Raw genomic sequence first — 20,000 nt, forward strand, 5'->3', positions numbered from 1 at the left:
TTTTATTCTAACCCACATCAAATCCGAAAACCCAAAAAGTTTGGAAAACCCAATTCTCTCCACCTCCTTCTTCCTCCTTAACATCGTTTTCTTGGTGGATACCGGTGGAGTGCTTCACACTTGAGGAACAACTGCTAAGGATCTCTGATCGTTGTCTCCGAATTATTTTAAAAGGTTAGATTCGATCCCTCGAATTTTTATTCACGATTTATATGCTTTTATTTGGATTTTGTATATGTAAAAGTGTTTTGCCATGCCCCCGCTGCGTTAAAAATCCAACAATGGTATCAGAGCATAGGTTGTATGCATATAGATCTGTGGTAAAAATTTCAGAATTTTATGTGCTTGTATGAATTAATTATGATTTTTACAAGTTATATCATGGATTAATTTTGTCTGATGAGAAATTGTTTCTCAGAATAATTTTGAATGTTGATCTGGGTTCTACAAGTGTTGTAGATCGTCTGGGTATTTTTTTCATAATTTTAGGATGTATAGATTTTTTATTATGAATTTTTGAAGTTGTTTCAATTAAATTCTTAATTAAATAAAGATATATAAATAATTATATATATATATGAATTGTATGTATGTATATATCTGTCATCTACTTGCTGTACTGCTGCTGTGAGTTGCACGGAGAAAGACAGACACGGTACAGAGGTGTCAGGCGCGCAAACCGAGGAAACAGGCGGCTGCTAAACAAAAAAAAAATATAGGGGTGTAACGCATTCCGGGAATGCGTTACACACCTGTGGCGCATTCACGGAATGCGTTACACCCTTGTAACGCAGCACCGGAATGCGTTACAGTGCTTGTAACGCGTTCCTGTAATGCGTTACAGCCCGTCTGTTGATTTTAAAATTGATTTTCTGGGAGTTTCGTAACTCCGTTTTAGGCGTGCAATATACCGTTGGATTCGTTTTTCCGAGACGGATCTAATGGAGTGATCAATTTTAGTTTATATAAAAGTTTTAAACTGTTTATATTTCCATGAAGTGTTTTAAAGCTGTTTTTGACTGTTTTAATTGCTTTTAAATGCTTCATGTGATACATAGAGATGTATAATGCTTAGACTAATGTGCTAGATGATATAACATGCCTACCTTGATGTTTATTCATGTTGATATATGTGATATATGCTTAGTTTATCATGCGATGATAGATTTAGGTGAACTTAAATGAACATAAGGCGTTTGTTAGACAACCTAGTATAGTGAAATTGTTTCATAACCGTAATAACAATATTATGAATACAATCTTGAGATTCTTGTGTTTGTGAAACACGTAATTGAATATGAATTTTCGATATGAGAGAAAGGATGATTCTGTCAACAACAGATTTCTATCTGTAAGAAAGGGTTATTAAGTGACGCCTCTTGACAATGCTCCACCCGATCTGGGAATCATCTGATTATTGATTATTGATTTGAAATATTTAATTTAAAAGGAAGAATCTCTTTATAATATGATTATGATTGTAACGTAATATAATCCCTCTAAAATTAAATAATATCAAGTAGTAATTGGCCAATGATACAACGGGCTTGTGTCGGTCATAGCCTTCCAACATGATAGAAAAGTAGTTCTTATTTTTGAATCATTGTCGGTTCGTGCTAAGCCGAGGGCTTTGATTTCGAAATAAGAAATACTTGTCTATTGCATAGAGATGTGTACATTGAATAAGAATCTAAAGGTCGGTACGTGCTACAGCCGTGGGCCTTTGGGGACTGATTCAACTGTACGGAATGTTGGGTTAGACTTGACTTAGAATATTGAGTTTGTCGTGCTACAGCCGAGACTCAATTATTCAAGAGGCTAAAGTATGATTAGGGAATAACATGAGATGTAATTGACAAGAGTTGTCTGCCTATTGAACATTACATGGCGGTTCATGCTACAGCCGAGGTTGTGTAATGGAATGTAGGATCCCTATTCCCACTAGCATTATGAATGCTTAATTTTTCATATAGGGGGTTGAATAAATTAAGAAAACTAGTGGGAGCCACTTATGAATAAAGACCCGATTCATATAGTGTTTTGAAATGAAATCGAATATTTGCTAAGTGTTATTATGTGTTTATCATTTACAGATTTACTTTGTACGTTATGTCTTCTGCACTATCACTCAGGAGCATACTAGATGCTCACAAATTGACTGGTCCTAATTATGCTGACTGGCTTCGAAACTTGAGAATTGTTCTCAGGATTGAGAAGCTGGAATACGTGATTGACTCACCTAAGCCTACTGAACCTGCTAGTGATGCACATAATGATGAACACGTTGTGTATCGTAAGTGGATAGATGATGCAAATGTTGCTCAATGAATCATGCTAGCTTCCATGAACATTGAGCTACAGAAGCAACATGAGCATATGGATGCTCACACTATCCTCGTACATCTACAAGAGTTGTATGATGTGGCAGGGAGGACAGCTCGATATAAGATATCGAAGGAGCTGTTCGGCTGTAGGTTGTCTGAGGGATCATCTGTGAATGACCATGTACTTAAGATGATCAATTTGATTGAACGTCTTGGACAACTTGGTTTTGCCATGGATGGGGAGCTGGGCCAAGACTTGGTCTTGCAATCGCTTTCGAGTTCGTTCTCGCAGTTTGTTGTGAACTTTCACATGAATAAGTTGGATGTTAGCCTGCCTGAACTCCACAACATGTTGAAGACTGCGGAATCGAATTTTCCCTTAAGAAGAGTTCTGTTCTTCTAATTGGTGAAGGTTCCAATCCTAAGAAAAGGAAGAGGAACCCTTCCAAGAAGAAGAAAGTAGGTGAGAAAATGCCGGTTCCACCAAAAGCTGAAGACCCCAAGAGCAAAGTTGTTTGCTTTCACTGTAACAAGGTGGGGCACTGGAAGAGGAACTGCAAGGTTTACCTTGCAGAATTGAAGAAGAAGAAGGGTAGTGAGACTACCGCTTCTGATTCAGGTATATTCATGATAGAAGTGAATATGTCATTAAATCAAATTTCTACTTGGGTATTAGATACCGCCTGTGGTTCTCAAATCTGCAATTTGTTGCAGGGACCAAGGAGAAGTAGGACTCTTGAGGAAGAGGAGGTGATTCTACTGATGGGAAATGGAGCAAGAGTTGCTGCTGAAGATGTAGAATCATTTCATTTACATATGCCTACGGGCAAGACTATTGTTTGAAATAATTGTTATTTTGTTCCCTCGATTGTGAGGAATATTATTCCCATGTTAGACTTGGCTGGATTTTCATTTATTATTGAGAATAATGAATGTTCTATACTTAGAGATAATATTCTTTATGGACGTGGTGCTTTAAATAATGGTCTGTATATATATGTGACATAATTTGCTTCAGATTGAACAAACTAATAAAAGAAAAGGGATGATGAAAATCTCACTTCATTGTGGCACTGCAGTCTCCATTTAGTGGACATGGAGAGAGGGCTGCAGATTTGCTAGGAATGGTACACACAGATGTATGTGGACCAATGCCTACGCAAGCCATGGGTGGATTTTCATACTTCATTACTTTTATAGATGATAGATCTAGATTCGGATATGTGTTTGATAAAACACAAGTCTGAGGCCTTTGAAAAGTACAAAGAATATAAGTATGAAGTGGAGAAACAACCAAACATAGTATTATAACTCTTCGATCAGATCGAGGTGGTGAATACTTTAATGGAGTGTTTCTAGATTATCTCTAAGTAAATGGTATAGTCTCCCACTGGACTCCTCCAGATTGGTATCTGAAAGGAGAAATCGAACTTTGTTAGACATAGTTCGGTCCATGATGAGCTATGCAAATCTTGCAGTATTCCTATGGGGTTATGCATTGGAAACCTCAGCATATTTACTGAATAAGGTGCCTTCCAAATCTGTTCCTCAAACTCCGTATGAGATATGGAAAGAAAGGAAACCGAGTCTTAAACGCGTTAAGATTTGGGGATGTCCAGCTTATGTCAAGTAAGTTGACCCAGATAAGCTGGAATATCGATCCGTAAAATGTAGTTTTGTGGGATATCCTAAAGAGACTTTAGGGTATTACTTTTACACCGATCATCGGGTGTTTGTCTCCAGACATGCTACCTTCTTGGAAAAGGAGTTTATCCTTGAAGGAAACAGTGGGAGCAAAATTGAACTTGATGAAGTTCAAGAAGCACAAACTACTACGGATCAAGTGGAAACACCTGTTCTGACTGAACAACCTTTTGTGGAATAGCCCATTCATAGATCAGGGAGAGTGTCTCGCCAACCTGAGAGGTATTATGGCCTTGTCATTGAGAATGACAATGAGTTGTCGATCATTGATGATGACGACCCTGTGACCTGTAATGAGGCTATGAGTAGTGTTGACTCAGAGAAATGGCATAGTGCCATGAAATCCGGAAAAAAATCTATGTATACAGGATACAAAAGAATGATTAGAGCAGATGGCCAGGTGGAGACCTTTAAGGCCAGACTTGTGGCAAAAGAATTCAAACAAAGGCAATGGATTGACATTGATTAAACCTTTTACCTGTAGCCCTGTTAAAATCAGTTCGGATTTTGCTTGCGAATGCTGCTTACTACGACTATGAGATCTGGCAATTAGCCAGATAGTTTTCTTTCCAAGAGAAATGAAAACCTAGTGTGTAAGCTGCTGCGAACTATATGTGGTTTAAAGCAGGCTTCTCAAAAGATGGAACATTCATTTTGATGAGACAATCAAAGAGTTTGATTTTATAAAAAACGTAGATGAACCATGCGTCTACAAAAGGGTTAGTGGGAGCGCGATAACATTTCTTGTGTTGTATTGAAATAGAGTTGACACACATAACAACATAGCAGACCCACTCATAAAGCTACTTTATGAAAGTCACTTTGATCATCATAAAGACAAGATGGGTATTAGATACCAGAGTGATTGGCTTTAGTACAAGTGGGAGATTGAAAGGAATATGTCCTAAGTCCAATCATGTATTAGGATTTAGGAATAACTTCCTGTGTAATCTGTTTTGATTTCATTGATTTTAATAAAGGACTTGTTTTGTTTTTATTACGGGCTCTATCTATTTAAGTGTTTAAATAAGATATACCATAGTTTAGAGTAAAGCTTTTTATGGATTATGATGAGATCATAATAGTGAGACCTAAAAAGATGATAACTCTAAACTTAAATAGTTCCTGGTCATAGGATTACTAACTGGTAATTAATAATCCGCAAAGATCGGTACATACTATGCTTGCTTCATTATGAAGGATGTCTGTTCTCATAGACATTTGTGTGGTGACACTATAGCTAATATGTAGGTGCTTATTATGGAATAAGTTCACTGAACATGACTCGCCCAGCTGAACAACTGATGGAGTTCACTCACGTGTCAGCAGTTGTTCGCTTAGTGATAGTTGTATAAGTATCCTTAGACTTGAGGTCATCATAGTCATCTTGTGTACACTGAACTATGCTTTGGTTTAGTTCTTAGTCTCCAGGGACAATTATTAGGGCTCTTCTGGGTATAGGAATTTGTACACGAAGATAGTGTATGATCAATAAAGGATCTACCCCTTCCAGTGAAGGAAGCGAATGTTCAAGGTTGATCCACTTATGCTAGTTCAGGAATCTCTGGCCAGAGTAAATGAAATTAGAAAGGAGTTTCTAATTTGCATAGAACTACGCATAGTAAATGGTAAGCAAGTGATTGAATTAGATAGGCTTGACACGAGATACATGCCTTGTATTTAATCGGGACATTGTAGGGTAGAAGGAGTTTATTGTACGATAACTATTAATTGACAGGTTCTTGGTATTCTAAGCAGTGAATTCATATTATCCGGATAGTCGCGATATGTTGAGAAGCATCACTCACGATGTAGAATAAATGTGATTAATTAATTAATTAATTATATTTAATAAATTAGAGAATTTATATAAATAATGATAAAATAGTTTTATTATTATTTATTTCTACTACCGGCTTAATATTGAACCTTCAGGGTCACACCATAAAAAAGAGAATGATTTAATGGTGGAGGAATTAATTAATAATGGCTAATAATTATTTATTTATGAAATAAATAATTAATTGGAAAATTTAATAATTGATTAAATGAGATTTAATTGATTATAAATTAATTAAGAAAAGTTCTTAATATTATTAATTAAAGGATTTAATTTTTGGAAATTAAATCAAGAGAGAGAATTATTTCTAAAGTGTTTAGAAAAAGGATTAATGATTAAAAGGTGTTTTAATTATTAATGAGAATAATAAATGGGATAATAATAATAATATTTATGGGAAAATTTCAGCTGAAAATTTTGCCTATAAATACACTATTATAGACCCTATTTTATTCTAACCCACATCAAATCCGAAAACCCAAAAAGTTTGGAAAACCCAATTCTCTCCACCTCCTTCTTCCTCCTTAACATCGTTTTCTTGATGGATACCGGTGGAGTGCTTCACACTTGAGGAGCAACTGCTAAGGATCTCTGATCGTTGTCTCCGAATTATTTTAAAAGGTTAGATTCGATCCCTCGAATTTTTATTCACGATTTATATGCTTTTATTTAGATTTTGTATGTGTAAAAGTGTTTTACGATGACCCCGCTGCGTTAAAAATCCAACATTTATGACACTTTATAATGCTCTAATAAGCTTTGAATTGATGCATTTGTACTCAAGTTATTAAGTATTTTAACGTGTTTTCTAGTGTTTTTACATTTTAGGCCTTAATCTGTTAATCAGGTGAATTGGCATTGTTTTAATGCCAATATAGTGTCTAGGTGATGTTGGAATAAAAGCTCGTTAAAGGCCGGCTCGAAGCTTCAAGAAATTGGAAGAGAAAGAATTCAGTTTTGGCAGAAGCCCAGCGCGCCCGTGCTCATCAAGCGCGCGGCCGCGCCGAAGTAGCAGAAAGCCAGCGCGCCTGCGCTGATCAAGCGCGTGGTCGCGCCGTGTCGGGATGCCTGATTCCTAATTCTATTCTAATTCTAATTGGAAGACTTCTATCCTGCAAGGGGCTGCTATATAAATAATTTTAGGTCATTTTTAATAAGAAGAGATGAAGGATACATTTCAGAGCTAAGGAGAAGATGACAAGAGACCTATAGCACAAATCAACAAAGGCGAAGACGATCTAGTTTTTTCTTGTGAATCTTTGTTTTGGGTTGTAATTTTGGATGCTCGTTTTTTGTTTTGTTAAACCTGTACTCTTGTGTTATACTCTGTTATTTATTTATTATAAAGACTACGTTTGTTTTACCATGTTTTCATCGGAACCTACGTTGATGATGAGTCCGATCATGGGCTAATCCTTATCGTGGGGTTCTAACAGATTTATTTATGGATTTCTTTAGTTAAATTGTCTTGATGCCTTAGTGTGTGGTGATTGTATGATAACCTAGTATTGGTTGTGCGTATTCGTCTTATGAGCGTCGTGAACTCATAAGATAGTGTGTTAATTCTTAATGAAGCGAAAGTGAATTTAAGGATTTAGAACTTTCCAAACTAGCATAGGTTCATGTATTGTTATGCATGATTCGTAGGTAATTTTAACCATCTTACTTGCCCTGTGTAATCAAGATAGATGACTTGTGCTTAAACCGTTATGTTGTAGGGTCTCAATATAATTGGTGTCTATTCAGCTTTTATCTCTTTTGTGGATGTCTGGTAGTATGGTACTCGTGCAACGAAAGTTGGCGTTTATCAGTATCGTGTTGTCTGGTTAATGTCATCACCATTGCATGCTTAGGTTAAGAGCAATAAGGCTATTGAATGAAGTATTTAATGAAGTTAGAATCCCATGTCCGTCATATATATTATTCTATTAAATCTTATTCTCGTAGTTATAATTGTAGTGCAATTATAGTTATAAACAACCTTAATTTGTTACCGTCTTAGCATTGAATAATAACCATAAATTGTTGCTTAAGTGCGTGAATTAATTAGTTAACCAATACAGTCTCTGTGAGAACGAACTATAAAACATTCTATACTACTTGCGAACTCGTATACTTGCGTGTAATATTAGCGCGTGTTTAGCGACTAACAAGTTTTTGGTGCCGCTGCCGAGGACTGCAGTGTTAATTTAATTAGTTAATGTATTTTCCATCAGTGGTCGTTAAAGTTCATTGACTCAGACATTGTTACTTATCTAGTTCCCTTGTCTTATTTCAGGTTCTCTACCGAGGGTGTATGTATACGCATTCGCGTACTCGTAAGAGAACTCTGGATAAAGCCGAGGAAGAACTTGTGGTAGTTCGTAGAGAAGTTTTTGAGGAAGAAAAGAAGGTCGAAGAAGAAGAGAAAGTTGAAGAACCAGCATTAGAAGAGATGGGTGATCAAGCGGAAAATCCTAAGGCTTTGATGAACTATTCTCAGCCTAAGATTAATGACATTCAGTCAAACATCATCAGACCAGCCATCAGGGCTAACACGTTTGAGATCAAGTCAAGCACAATTCAGATGATACAGAACTCAGTTCAGTTTGGGGGTAATCCTACTGAAGACCCAAACATGCACATCAGGTATTTCATCGAGATCTGTGACACACTTTCAAGTTCAATGATGTGTCTGGAGATGCCATTAAGCTGCGACTATTACCATTCTCTTTGAGGGACAAAGTGAAGTGTTTGTTATACTCTCTACCAGAAGGGTCTATCACTACTTGGGAGGACCTTGCGCACAAGTTTCTCACTAAATTCTTCCATATGGCGAAGACTACTGCAATAAGGAATGCTCTTACTCAGTTTGCTCAGCAAACTGGAGAATTTATGTGTGAGGCTTGGGATCGATATAAGGAGATGATAAGGAAGTGCCCACACCACAACATGCCTAATTGGATGATAATCAACTATTTCTATAATGGATTGGGTGCTACTTCTAGACCCATGCTTGATGCAACATCAGGAGGAGCCTTGTGGGCTAAAAGCTACAATGAAGCTTATCAACTCATTGAACTGATGGCTGCTAATGAGTACCAAAATCCTGCACAGAGACTTACTCAGGGGAAGGTAGCAGGAATTCTGGAATTGGATACAGCAACTGATATCGCTTCCCAACTTAAGGCTTTGAAGATGAAGGTGGACACTTTGGCTAATTATGGAGTTAATCAAATCACTAGTGTCTGTGAGCTATGTGCTGGTGCCCATGAGACTGATCAATACACAATTTCTAATGAATCAGCTCAATATGTGAGCAACTTCCAGCGATCGCAGCAACCAGTACCAGCCACCTATCATCCCAACAACCGCAATCATCCTAATTTCAGTTGGAGCAACGCTTAGAATGCGGTTCAACAGCCCTATCAGCAGTATTCAGCTAAGCAGTACAACCCCCTGGTTTTCAATAACCGTAATATGTACCAAAGCAACAACTCCAGATACAACAAGCCAATGAAAAATCTAAATTAGAGGAGTTGAAGCTTATGTGCAAGAGTCAAGCTCTTTCTATCAAGACCTTGGAAACTCAAATTGGACAAATTTCCAATACCTTCCTAAGTCGTCAGGCTGGTACACTACCTAGTGATACTGAAGTGTCAGCAAAAAGGGAAACCAAGGAGTAGGTAAAGGCAATAACTTTAAGGTCTGGAAAGGTTGCGAACCCCGAACAAACTCAAGCGTTGACTGAAGAAGCTGAAGCTGAAAAAGAAGTAGAGCAGCAGGATAAAGAAGTGGAACTAAGGAAGACTACTGTTGAGCATACTCCTCCTGAGGGTAATACAGGGGAGAAGCAGATCTATCCTCCACCTTATTTTCCCAAGCGGCTATAGAAGAAAAAGCTGGACAAGCAATTTGAGAAGTTTCTGGAGGTGTTCAAGAAACTTCATATCAACATACTTTTCGCGGAGACTCTTGAGCAGATGCCTAGTTATGCAAGGTTTATGAAAGGTATTCTTTCTCGGAAAGTGAAGCTAGATGATTTAGAGACTGTTGCTTTCATAGAGGAATGCAGTGCTGTGCTGCAACAGAAGTTTCCTCCGAAGCTGAAAGACCAAGAAAGTTTCACTATTCCGTGTACTATTGGAAAAGTATCTTTTGACAGATGCTTATATGACTTGGGAGCTAGCATCAATCTGATGCCATAGTCAATCTTCAAAAAAATGGATTTACCTGATCCAAAGCCTACATACATGACTTTGCAGTTGGCCGATCGTTCTATTATATATCCGCGAGGTATTGTAGAGGATGTTTTGGTCAAGGTGGATAAACTCTTCTTCCCTGCTGATTTCATCATTCTTGATTTCGAGGAGGATAAGAAGATTCCCATAATCTTGGGGAGACCATTCTTGGCAACTGGCCGAACCTTGATAGATGTCCAGAAAGGTGAGCTCATCATGCGAGTTCTGGGTCAATCCCTTCTCATCAGCTTTCCCACTATACCACTCCTGCATGCTTCAGATCGTAGAACTGTTGATGGGGGCGCTCGGTAACTGAAGCTGCTCATGTGCGGGATAATGAACACCCACCGCAACACATAGCTTGGTCATAATAGAGGCATAAGGGATTGACCCCGTAGTGCCTCCACGCAAAAACCACAAAATACCTTGATGAATAACATAACCGAGATCCACATAATCTCCCTGCAAAATCCCTCATAACAACTTCGCACGATCCACAGTCACATCATGCACATGATAAGAAGGCATGATATTCGCACAAATAAAAGCATTCCAAGCACGAGCAAACCTGTTCATGCATGAAGCAGGGAAATTGAGATACTCATTTGATCCCCTCTTAAACTTCTATTGTGTCTTTGGGATACACAGTGTAGCCACAATAAAATCTAAATCAAAGTCATCCCCCGTCTTATTAACCCACTCCTACTGAGTAGGCTGTCTCTCAGGTTAGTTGATAACCCTGCGAATAGACTCCAGTTTGTAGTCCACTGTCAACCCATGCACCACCGAATACCCATTCTTCTCAGCTTTTATGTTCGCATAGAATTCGCGAATAATACTCATAGGCACAACCTCAGATGCCTCACAAAACGAAACCCATCCCATCACCAAGATCATCTCGAGAAGCTTACCATCCTTACCTGAAGGTAGAAAACTCCTCTTTTTCGCTATCTGCTTTGACAACAACCTTGTGTACTCCGCTTCAGCCCCCGAAGTAACAAATCGTGGCCTCGTACCCCCAACATTCGAAGTATCGGTAGAGGCGGGGTTAGTGTTGTTGCTTCCTTGAGTGAGGGATCTCTTTGGTGCCATTGGAATAGATTAAGTAGGATAAGAGAGGTGTGTAGAGAGATTTAGGGTTTGAGAGAATAAAAGTAATGGAGATGTTTGTATGGAGGTGTATGTATATATAGAGAATTAGAATTAGGGTTATATTAGAAGTGGGATATGAATTTGAGGTTAGTGGGGATAATAGGGTGTTTTTAGGACTAAAGAATCGGGTACAAGACATTGGATAACTGCTGTGTGTACTCTTTCTTTTTTTTTCTTTTTTTTTCTTCTGATTTTCGGTTTTCTATTTTTTTTTTCTTTTTCTAGGCACCAGCGCGGCCGCCCCGCATGGAAGCGTGGGCGCGCTCTGTTTCTGTGGTTTCAGCGCGGCCGCTCCGCTTCCCAGCGCGGGCGCGCCGTGCTCCTGGAAAAATTGCCCTGTTTTTTATTTTCTGATTTTTTTATGTGTTTTCTTCTGGTTTTTCTTCCTTTTATCTTCTTTTATTTCCTACTAATGTATAATAAGTTTGGATTGCCTCCCAAGAAGTGCTTAGTTTACGTCACTAGCTTGACGTAGAATTCCGAGATCAAGTTGACAATAAAACGGCACTAACCACCTCACGGTTTGCCGTATCTCCATAGTAATGCTTTAAACGCTGTCCATTTACCTTGAATGTCTGGCCTGGATCATTCTCAAAAATCTCCACCGCTCCATGTGGAAACACAGTATTGACAACAAACGGCCCTGACCATCTCGACTTCAATTTTCCAGGAAAAAGACGGAGACGAGAGTTGAACAAAAGAACTTGTTGCTCCGACATAAATTATTTAAGAACTAGACCCCTATCGTGCCACCTCTTGACTTTCTCCTCATACATTTTGTCATTTTCATACGCTTGAAGTCGGAACTCGTCGAGTTCATTCAATTGAAGCATCATTTTCTTACCAGCTACAGTCAAATCAAGGTTCAGTTCATTTTGTCATTTTCATACGCTTAAAGTCGGAACTCGTCGAGTTCATTCAATTGAAGCATCATTTTCTTACCAGCTACAGTCAAATCAAGGTTCAGTTTCTTCAAAGCCCAATATGCCTTATGCTCTTGCTCCCAGGAAAATGACATCCTTTACCATAAACCAATTGAAATGGTGACATGCCTAGCGGAGTCTTGAATGGTGTTCGATAAGCCCAAACAACTTCATCCAGCTTTAAAGACCAATCCTTTCTCGATGGACATACAACTTTCTCTAGAATACGCTTGATCTCTCTGTTAGACATATCATCTTGACCATTAGTCTGAGGATGGTAGGCTGTAGCAATGCGATGAATCATATTATATCTCTGCATCATAGTACTGAACTTGCGATTGCAGAAATGCGATCCCTCGTTACTGATTATAACTCTTGGAGTTCCAAATCTTGTGAATATCTGCTTGTGAAGAAAATTGAGCACTACTTTCGCATCATTCATTGGTAAAGCCTTGACTTCGACCTATTTTGACACATAATCAACCGCCAACAAGATATACTGATTATTGCATGACGAGACAAATGGCCCCATGAAGTCAATTCCCCACACATCGAAGACCTCAACCTTAAGAAGCACATTAAGAGGCATCTCATCCTTCTTTGACATATTACCAACACGCTGGCAGCGATCACACTTCAAAACAAACTGATGCGCACCTTTAAACAATGTAGGCCAGAAGAATCGTGCTTGAAGGATACGAGCTGCTATCTTTTCTCCACCATAGTGGCCTTCATAAACATCCGAATGACAGTCTCGCAAAATTCCCCCCGTCTCGCTGTACGGAATACATCTCCTAATGATTTGGTCAGCTCCTTGCCGAAAAAAACGGCGCATCCCACATGTACCACTTCACTTCATGAAGAAACATATTCCTTTGAGCATAAGTCATGTCCGTAGGCATAATGTTGCTCACAAGATAGTTTACAATGTCCGCGGACCACGTTTCTTCTTCTAGCACCCCAAACAACTGCTCGTTAGGAAAAGACTTATTTAACAATGTCTTGTCATGTGAAATTGTACTTGGATCATCTAAACGAGAGAGATGATCTGTAACTTGATTCTCAGTACCTTTCTTATCCTTGATCTCCAACTCAAACTCCTGAAGTAAAAGAACCCATCGAATCAATCTAGGCTTCAAGTCCTTTTTCGGGACGAGATAGTGAATTGCAGCGTGATTAGTGAAAACTGTCACCTTCATCCCAAGCAAATAAGACCGAAACTTCTCAAAACCGTAGACAATGGCCAATAGCTCTTTCTGAGTAGTAGTGTACTTTAGTTGAGCACCATTGAGGGTCTTACTAGCATAATAGACCACACGAAATACAATGTTCTTCCTTTTCCCAAGAACTGCTCCAACTGCATAGTCACTTGCATAGCACATCATTTCAAAAGGCTCATTCAAATCAGGTGCAATTATGATAGGTGTCATGATCAAGCTCTTCCTAAAGCTCTCAAAAGCAGGTAGACACTCATCATCAAACTTGAAAGGGACGTCTTTCTCTAATATATTGCATAATGGTTTAGAGATTTTAGAGAAATCCTTGTTGAACCGCCGATAGAAACCCGCATGACCAAGAAAACTGTGGATTCCCTTAACAGAAATTGGTGGAGGAAGGTTTTCAATGACCCCACCTTGGCTTTGTCCTCCTCAAGACCTTTACTAGAGACTTTGTGCCCAAGAATGATGCCCTGTTGCACCATAAAGTGACGTTTCTCCCAGTTAATAACCAGATTGGTCTCAACACACCTTTTAAGAACTGCGCCAAGATTTTGCAAGCACTCGTGAAAGAATCCCCGAACACAGAAAAATCATCCATGAACACCTCCACATTCTGACCAATCATGTCAGAGAAGATGGCCATCATGCATCTCTGAAATGTGGAAGATGCACCATATATCCCAAAAGATATTTTATGAAGGTAAAAGTACCAAACGAACAAGTGAAGGTAGTTTTTTCATGATGTTTTGGAGCAATGCAAATCTGATTATAACCCGAGTAGCCATCTAGAAGACAATAGTATTCGTGCCCAGCCAACCTGTCGAGCATCTGATCAATGAAAGGAAGTGGAAAGTGGTCTTTCCTTGTGGCTTTGTTCAGCTTCCTATAATCCATACAAACTTTCCACCCCGTGACTGTTTGAGTAGAAATAAGCTCATTCTTTTCATTAGAAACCGCGGTGATGCCTCCTTTCTTCGGCACACACTGAACTTGGCTTACCCAAGAACTGTCAGAAATAGGATAGATGTTCCTGCATCTAGCCACTTGAAAATTTCCTTCTTTACAACCTCCTTCATGATAGGATTTAGCCTTCTTTATTACTCCATAGTCGGCTTACTTCCTTTCTCAAGCAGAATTTTATGCATACAATAAGAAGATATGATTCCCTTAATATCTGCTATAGTCCATCCACTTGCCAATTTAAACTATTAGAATTCTCAAGAGCTTTTCCTCATCACTACCTGAAAGGTCAGATGCAATAATAACAGGCAAAGTGGATGCATTACCTAAAAACGCATACCTCAAGTGTTCAGGAAAAGGTTTAAGCTCGAGTGTAGGAGCTTCCTCAATAGATGGCTTGAGACGCCCCCAGCATTTTTGAGTTCTGATAATCCAAGAGATTCAAATGGCATATCCAGCCTTCGCTTCCAAGGAGAAGCATTCAAATACTGCAACTGCTCATCACATTCATCATCTGCACTGTCTGAATCCCCCATCAATACTTTCTCTAGGGCATCAGATCTTAGCATTTGGTCAAGTTCTGAGGTAACCATAGAATCAACCAGTTCCACTTTTAAGCACTCCTCTTTATCAGTAGGGAATTTTATGGCATTGAAAACATTAAAGGTCACATCCTGATCCAGTACTCGCATAGTGAGATCACCCATCTGCACATCAATCAAGGTTCAGCCAATAGCCAATAATGGTCTTCCCAAGATTATGGGAATCTCTTTATCCTCCCCGAAATCAAGAATTATAAAGTTAGCAGTAAAGATGAGTTTGTCCATCTTGACCAAAACATCCTCCACAATGCCTCGTGGATATGTAACAGAATGATTGGCCAACTGCAAGGACATATATATAGGCTTTGGATCAGGTAAACCCAACTTCTTGAAGATAGACAAAGGCATCAGATTGATGCTAGCTCCCAAATCACATAAACACTTATCGAACGACAAGTTTCCGATGGTGCAAGGAATAGTGAAGATTCCAGGATCTTTAAGCTTCGGAGGCAACTTCTGTTGCAGCACAGCACTGTAGTCCTCCGTAAGAGCAATGGCCTCTAAGTCATCGAGCTTCACTTTTCGAGAAAGATTACTTTTCATAAACTTCTCATAGCTAGGCATCTGTTCAAGAGCTTCAGCGAAAGGTATGTTGATGTGAAGTTTCTTGAACACCTCCAGAAAGTTAGCAAATTGCTTATCCAACTTTTGCTTCTGCAGCCTCTTAGGAAAAGGAGGTGGAGGATAGACCTGTTTATCCCATGTATTACCCTCAGGAGGAGTCTGTTCCACAGTTTTCTTCCTTGATTCCACTTCTGCTTCCTTCTGCACATCTTCTTCAGCCACAACTTCAGATTCTGGAACTTGAGATTTTTCAGGGTTCACAACCTTCCCAGACCTCAATGTAATTGCCTTGACCTGCTCCTTAGCTTCCCCCTTGCCTGGAACTTCTGTGTCACTAGGGAGTGTACCAGGTTGTCGATTCAACAAAGCATTGGCAATCTGCCCAATTTGATGCTCCAGAGTCTTGACAGAAACCGCTTGGCTCTTGCACATGAGCCTCAACTCCTAAAATTCAGATTTTTCATTAGATTGACTTGTACTTCCATGCGGTAGTTGTTGAAGTTGGAGTTGTTGTCTTGGTGCATATTGCGGTTGTTGAAAACCATGAGGGTTGAATTGCTTTGCTGCATACTGCTGATAAGGCTGTTGCACCGCATTCTGATTGTTGCTCCAGCTGAAGTTAGGATGATTGCGGTTGTTGGGATGATAAGTGGTTGGAACTGGTTGCTGCGACCTTTGATAGTTGCTTACAAACTGAGCTGATTCACTAGAAATAGCACACTGCTTGTCAGTGTTTGTTCCCTAGAGATAACACTATTATGTTTATATTATAAAAAATATGGATTATTAATTATTATTATATGGATTATTCTTTAGTAATTTATTATATCTTTATTTTCTGTGATATGATGTTAGATTAATAAATTTCCTTGGAATATGATATATAAATCTATATCACTAAGTACGTGACTTAGAAATGAGATTATGAGAATAGTATTTATATTCCTAAAGGTCCCTAGTTAAGTATTATTGTTAAGGGACGATAATGAATATAGTGAGACTAGTGTATTTGTTGGCTGATGATCACATCTCATTGATCATTAGTATGGTGATACTAAAGTCAAAACATAGGCACATGTATTATTTACATGGTGCTGGATTGACCTGTTGTGAGATACTACATGTTTATAGTGTCATAAGTTAATCTCACAGTGATAATGATGTGTTGGTCCTTTGACTTGAAATCATTATATTTCTATACGAGAATTAATATACTTTGATACCATTGAAAGTTATCCTTGACCGGGTAATAAAAAAGTAGACATTGGGTACATTATGAATCGTATGAGAAATATGAATGATCTAGATGGGATTTAGCCCTCCTTTATTAAAGAAGTGACATTATTGGCCTCTTTTTTTTTGCTAAATTATGTATATATCAGAAACCAAAAAGGAAACATAAGGGATCTACCCTATGCTCTATGACAGGCCATAGAGAAACTATCTATAACCAATCTAAACAAAGATTGAAGATAGAAAGCAACACAAGCAACACAAGCAAAGCAACAAAAATAATTAACTATTACAATCTAGTACAAATAATTAAATCTGGTCTGGCATCTAGCATTTTAGAGAAACAAGTTGAGCTAGAAAGTCTAGCAATCAGATCTTTTTTAATCCCAGTGAGCAGCTTTCTCGGGCCAAAAACTCCAGAATTGTGTGCTCTTACATTATGTTCACGCCAGATATGGTAACAGAAGATTTGTGCACTACAGAGAGCCACTATGCTCTTAGTTTGATCCGGGAAATCGATCAGGTAAGAGATAAAAGTATTCCAATCTTCCCCCTGAACAATAATGCCTAGATCAGACATTAACGTAGACATTATTGGCCTCTTTATTGAGTAAGACTATAAAATGCATGGCTGTGCTCAAATACTGATTTGTTTAATAGTTTACTCATTGATCAAAGAAAGAAGAATTGAACGTTAACAGAGGATGACACAATGCATGCCTCGAGTTTGACCTATAATATAAGGCTAAAGGGATTATATTACATTGTACATTATTCACGAAAGGTTTAATTGATCACCGATTTAATTATTATTACTTGGGTTACAATGATGTATTATTAGATGCCGCTCATTGTTTATGATTTTAAATTAGATTTAAAATTATTGCCAACGTAATAATAACCTAAAGGGTCGCACAAAGAATGATTGGAGGATTATTTAATTTAAATTCGGATTTAAATTAAATGTAAGTATTCGAATTATTTGTTATTAATTAAGTGTGACTTAATTAATTAAATAAATAGAAAATTCAAATTTAATATTAAATCCGAAATTAAGTTATTGGATGATTAAGTGAGACTTAATAATACAATAATTAGAATTTTGAATTTAATAATAATAATAACTCTAAAATTCAGTTTAGTGTTGGAGGCCCATTAAATCTTTTCTATATAATATCTCTTTCTAATAGAATTCGGGTTACACATTTTATTTGATAAAAACATCAACCCTAGCAGCTTGAAGAGAGATAGAGAGAGCAAGAAGGCGACCTCAAGAACATGCGAGTACACACCCATCCTCCGGGCGATCATTTGTGTGGATACCTTCAAGGCGTAGATCGTTCCAGCGACGGGCTACGTGGTGATCATTCAAAACCTCCATCTTTCCATTAACGTAAAGCTTCTTAATATAAAACATCTATTCTCCATAATTATCCGTTAATATACATAAATCCTGCGGTAGGGATTCAAAAATTTTATTTTTCCGTTACGTTTTTATGCTCGAATCCCTAACACTGGTCAGTTTCATGCGTACCAGCACAAAGATCACAGACACTAATGATCTGATTAACTCCATAATTAGCCAAATAATCCACCTTCATCGTTAAAGCCATAAGCTGAGCTACTATAGCAGTATCTGTATCCACCTCCAGAATTCCTACTACCTTGCCTTGAGGTAGTCTCTGAGTTGGGTTCTGGTATTCATTAGCAGCCATCAGTTCAATCAACTCATAAGCTTCATCATAACTCTTAGCCCATAAGGCTCCACCTGATGCTGCATCAAGCATGGGTGTAGACTGTGCTCCCAAACCATTATAAAAGCAGTTGACAATCATCCAGTCAGGCATCCCATGATGAGGACACTTCCTAAGCATCTCCTTGTAGCGCTCACAAGCTTCACATAGAGATTCTCCCGATTGCTGCACAAATTGAGTAAGAGCATTCCTGATTGCAGCTGTCTTCGCCGTACGTAAGAATTTAGTAAGAAACTTCTGAGCAAGATCCTCCCATGTAGTGATAGAACCTGATGGCAGAGAATACAACCAGCACTTAGCTTTATCCCTCAGAGAGAATGGGAAAAGCCTCAGCTTTATAGCATCTTCAGAAACATTGTTAAACTTGATTGTGTCACAGATCTCGATGAAATCTCTAATGTGCATGTTGGGATCTTCCGTTGGAGAACCCCCAAACTAGACTGAATTTTGCATCATCTGAATGGTTGGTCTGATAATGCTAGACTAAATGTCATTAATCTTTGGTTGAGAATAATCCATCAAAGCTTTCAGATTCGCTGCTAGTTCTCCCATTACAATAAGAACTTCTTCAACTTTCTCAACTTCTTCAAAAACTTCAACTTCTTCCAGTGTTTCCTTACGAGATTGAGAACGTGTTTGCATACACGCACTTTAGAGTACCTGAAACACCAACAAAGTAAAAAATTAAGTAAAATATACGAGTTAATGAACTTTAACGACCACATCACATAAACTAAATTTAACACCGAGTCCCCGGCAACAGTGCCAAAAACTTGTTAGGGCGAAAACATGCGCTAAATTACACGCAAGTATACGCGTTCGCAAGTAGTATAAGATATAAATCAGATTCGTACCCACAGAGACTCTTTTTAGTTAACTTAAGATTATGCACCTATGCAACAATGGTATGGTTATCGATCAATGCTAAAACAATAACAAGTTGAGATATTTATAACTACGATTAAACTAACATGCAATTAACTAAGAATAAAAGTGATTGAATTAACTATATGAGATAAACATGGGATTCTAACTTCATTAAATACTAAATTCAAAGTCATTGTTCTTAACCTTAGCATGCAATGGTGATGATAACTAATCAGATAACACGAAACTAGTAAACGCCAACTTTCGTTGTACGAATACCCTATTACCAGACATCCACAAAAGAGATAGAAGTTGAATGGACACCAATTATGTTGAGACCGTATATGTTTATAAAATTTGACAACATAAAGGTTTAATGAAAAAGGTGTCTATCATAATTATATAGGGCAAGTAAGATGGTTAAAATTACCTATGAATCATGCATAATAAATACATGAACCTATGCTAGCATGGCAAGTTCTAAATCTCTATATTCACTGTTGCAGCAATAGAGATTAACAAAATATCTTATATGTTCGCGATGCACATAAGAGGAATAAGCACAACCAATACTAGGATATAAATCAATCACCACACACCAAGATATTGGAACAAATTAACTATAGAAATCCATAAG

At 38.1% G+C, this 20,000-nt stretch overlaps 2 non-coding genes across 2 annotated transcripts; one reads left to right on the forward strand and one right to left on the reverse strand.

Annotated features, from left to right (window-relative positions):
- Positions 1-8,694: 8,694 nt before the first annotated feature.
- Positions 8,695-8,801, reverse strand: LOC141682742 (small nucleolar RNA R71). Its single transcript, XR_012559931.1, has one exon. It is a non-coding gene; the product is annotated as a small nucleolar RNA R71 (small nucleolar RNA).
- Positions 8,802-18,587: 9,786 nt separating this feature from the next.
- Positions 18,588-18,694, forward strand: LOC141682630 (small nucleolar RNA R71). The gene has a single exon (XR_012559870.1). It is a non-coding gene; the product is annotated as a small nucleolar RNA R71 (small nucleolar RNA).
- The last annotated feature ends 1,306 nt before the right edge of the window (positions 18,695-20,000 follow it).

The sequence above is a fragment of the Apium graveolens genome, chromosome 1, assembly GCF_009905375.1.
Source record: "Apium graveolens cultivar Ventura chromosome 1, ASM990537v1, whole genome shotgun sequence".
NCBI lineage: Eukaryota > Viridiplantae > Streptophyta > Magnoliopsida > Apiales > Apiaceae > Apium > Apium graveolens.